The sequence below is a fragment of the Rattus rattus genome, chromosome 6, assembly GCF_011064425.1.
Source record: "Rattus rattus isolate New Zealand chromosome 6, Rrattus_CSIRO_v1, whole genome shotgun sequence".
NCBI lineage: Eukaryota > Metazoa > Chordata > Mammalia > Rodentia > Muridae > Rattus > Rattus rattus.
In genome coordinates this window covers 75332000-75335861 of record NC_046159.1, presented here as the reverse complement: position 1 = coordinate 75335861, position 3862 = coordinate 75332000, and the positions used below count along the sequence as shown (strand labels likewise).

Here is a 3862-nt window from a genome sequence, read left to right as displayed (position 1 = left end):
GCTGCTGTTGCATGTGGGTCCAGATGTAGAATTCTCAACTCCTTTTCCAGCACCATATCTCCCAACTTACACCCACATTACCCGCCATGGTATTAATGGACTAAATCTCTGAAACTGTGAGCGAGCCCTCATTTAAATGCTTTCCTTCATAAGAGCTGCTGTTGTCATGATGTCCCCTCACAGCAAAAGAACATTGACTGAGATGCTAGTTTGCTTTCTACTGTTTAATAAAATCACGACCAAAAGCAATTTGGGGGAAGAAAGGGTTTATTTGTCTTACAGGTCATATTCCATCTGTGAGGGAAACCAGGCAAGAATTCAAGCCGGACATGATCCTGGAGGCAAAAACTGAGGCAAGTGCCACAGAGGAACATTTTACTGGCTCGTCCCCCAAAGGCTTACTCAGCTTGCTTTATTTATACAACCCAGAACCACCTGCCCAGGAGTGGCACTGACAATAATTGCTGGGCCCCCCCACACTAGTCATTAATCAAGAAAGTACTCCCACAGACTTGCCTACAGGATAATCTAAGGGAGGCATTTTCTTAGTTGATGTTCTCTCTTACTGGATGACTCTAGTTTGGTATCAGTTTAACAAAAGCCAACAAGCAGAGTAGGGGATGATGACCTTGAATTTCCTTTTTTTCCCCTCTCCACTTGCATTATTTATTTATTTATTTACATATCTTTATTTTAAAATCTTATTCCTCCTTCTTGATGGTTTCATTAACTAAAATAGAAGTCCCTTTTCTTCATTACCAATGATTTTCCCTCACAGACACAACTTGGGACACCTAAAGAACACAGGCAATTCTAAACCGTTCCTATTTGACAGAATGCTCCCCAGTGTGTGGTAAGAATGAGTGCTATACGAACAACGACTAGGCCTGTGGACAGCGAGAGGGCCACTCTCTCCATGACTACTGGCAAGTGGGAACACCACATGAACTGACAGAAGATATATAACAGCATGGTCATATCCCATTCTTTCTTCTGCAGTCTTGGGATGATGGCCCCTCAATGGGCAACTGGAACTTTACTGTCTTCAATGACGTAGACGTCTACAGCTTGGGATTGCTCTGTGCTTTGGAAAGCTCCATTCTGAAATCCATGGAAGACAACGGATCTTCTGTCTTCTGTGTCTGTACTTTAGGAGAGCCAGGACACCTGCAAGGAGGATCAGGAGTGCAGCAGACACAGAGGTTCCAATATAGAGGTCCTTAGTGGAGATGGTGCGATTATTCCAAAGCTGATGTGAAGATGTCACAGTGGTCACTGCTGGGAAAAGGAGTAGGAGACCTGAAATGAGGACTTGAGGGGGCATCATCATGGTGACCTGTACTTAGGGAAAGTGACTTCTTGTTACTCTCTCCTTCTGGTGCTCTGCCGACCTTGAATTTCTGATCCTCCTGTTTCTACGCTTCATTCTCTGCCCTACTTCACCTATACATACTCCACTCCCAACTGGGATTACAGCCCTGTGGGAACAAAATTTTATGGTGCACTGGAGACTGAGGTTTTGTGCATGCTAGCAAGTGCTGTACCAACTGTTTCATCCTGAAAATCCCCAAACTCCTGCCTATATTTGTAAGAATACTCTCTTTGTTTCATTTTCTTAAAACCTTGAAGTTGAAATTAATTTCCATTTGATTTAAGTAAAAGAAATATTACTAAAAGATGAATATTATGGGTCCTTGACTATTTAAAACTGCAACCTGATAGACCAAAAAAAAAAAAAAAAAAAAAGCCTCTCTGAGACCCTGTCCAGGCAGTTCAGGAGTGGTGTAGTCTTAAGCCATTTAATCCCTTTGAGCTTCCTCAGTTTTCTTAGCAGTAAAATAAGGGAAACAATTTACCATTTGAGGGATTTGAACCTTGCATATAAATCCATCATTTTTCAAACATATCATGAAGCTACAATAGACAACAGCCCCAGTAGACACCTACCCTATTGGTATACTGACTGGGTTGTGTAGACTTCCTTTGATCTGTGTAGCCTTTTCTAATGTTTTTGTCTAATCAGTTGTTCTAAATGACATAAAAGTACTAAAGTGATGAAGATTTCTTCGAACAGTAATGGACTAAATTTTCATCTTTTCTCTTCCATAAGCAGCTATAACTTCATAAGTATGAAATATCTGAGACATAAAAAATGTTTAATTTTCATATGAATTTTTCAAAGTCTTATGATTTGTTTGTCATTCCTTTCTTTTTGTTTTCATTTGTTCATTGTTTTGTTTTTGGTTGGATTTGTTTTGTTCTAAGACAGGGTATCCTTACGTAGTCCTGGCTGTCCAGGTTTTACTAAAAACTAAATAGCAACCTGTAGCACCTCATACATGTGAGCTTAAACACTAAAGCCATGTTCTTACCTTTCAGTTCTAAAAACACTTAGTGGAATCCAACATGCACAAACAGAAGCTAGAGAACCAAGTATAGGTGCTGGAAATTCAGAAGTGTCAATGTATAAAACTGAGAGACTGGGAGTTACAGGTACTCCACGAAGCAATAAAGGGAGTAAATTTCCAAAATGGCTGGCTTCTTCAGCCTCCTGACTTGAGACAAAAAGCCTGGCAGGGCTTTGGAGGTTTTTGTCTCCTGCTGCTGGACGAGTTTAAGGCGTTCTAGGCTGGATCAGGACATTTTACCCCAACAGCTGACAGCCAATCAACTGTTCCTTCTTTCTTCAAACTTACCAACCTTAAATCAGAGGAGAAAATCTCCTCAAAGGCTTTAAAACCTTCATCCCTGGAAAGGAGAGTAGTCTTTTGTTTGGCTGGATTTTTTGTTTGTTTGTTTGTTTTGTTTTGTTTTTCTGTTTTCCGAGTTCCCACTCTGCTCTGCTGAGGGTCCTTTTTCTCTTTGTGTCTATCGCATTTGTTTCTTTTCTTTCATCCCCAATAAATGTCCTTCTTCAACTGATGTTTCTGTCTGCCACTGTCTGTAGCACATGAGGTTTCTCTGCTCTACAGATTTTTCCTGCCTTTTAATTCTTTAACTGGCAGAGAAAAACAGACCAGATCAAGGTCCATAGATGTATCAAAACTATTTCATTAATGTGTAAATTAAAGTAGACCAGCGTTAGGTTTATGATCTTAAACAACTTACACGTTATTTTAGGGACTTGTATGGAACATTTTTTTGCTTCTTTTATAGCATCAAACATCACTTTTGCATGGCCGAGAAGAAAACTTCATATATATGTAGAATCATCTCTTTGGTATCATGTATAGTTTTTCAAATGCATCCAATAACATCTACCTGTGAGTACATACTGCTTAGATCTGCATTTGGACCGAGGGCAGGGGAACAATTTAGTTAATTGGATAAGCAGAAAGCTAAAGCAAACAACTTAAGGATGTGTGGTGTGTGTGGTGTTGGAAAGTGTTTACTGGGGAGAGAAAATAAAAATAAGAATGTTAGACAAGTGGCAACTCCCTAATACTTTCCACTTTCAGATTTATTCCTCATATCTCTTACAAAATTGCTATTAAGGAAATTCTTGCCTTGATGCTTGTTTGCCTGTAGACTCAACATCAGCCTCTTAACTATTACAGCTTTTAAGTAACAAAGTTTAGGGAGGCCTTTGATTTGCTTAAGGATAATGGATACCCTTATTGGGGTTTTAAACTTTGTTTTGATGAAAGTGGGGCCTGCTAGGCTTGGGGAATCTTATCTTTATTTCTCAAATCCCTCTTTCTCCAAGGCCAGTGTAAAAACAGATCTGTATAAGGGCAGTCTGTGTAGCTGTTTGTAGAGGATGCCCTGAAAGGGGCTTTAATCACCCGGCAGTCCTAAGAAAAAAGGCAAAAGGAAACCCGTAATATGTTATTTTATTTTAAATGGATATACGAATCGAGCA

At 39.7% G+C, this 3862-nt stretch overlaps 1 pseudogene; it reads right to left on the bottom strand.

Annotated features, from left to right (window-relative positions):
- Window positions 1-1017: 1017 nt before the first annotated feature.
- LOC116903059 lies at window positions 1018-1327 on the bottom strand (annotated as a pseudogene).
- Window positions 1328-3862: the final 2535 nt, after the last annotated feature.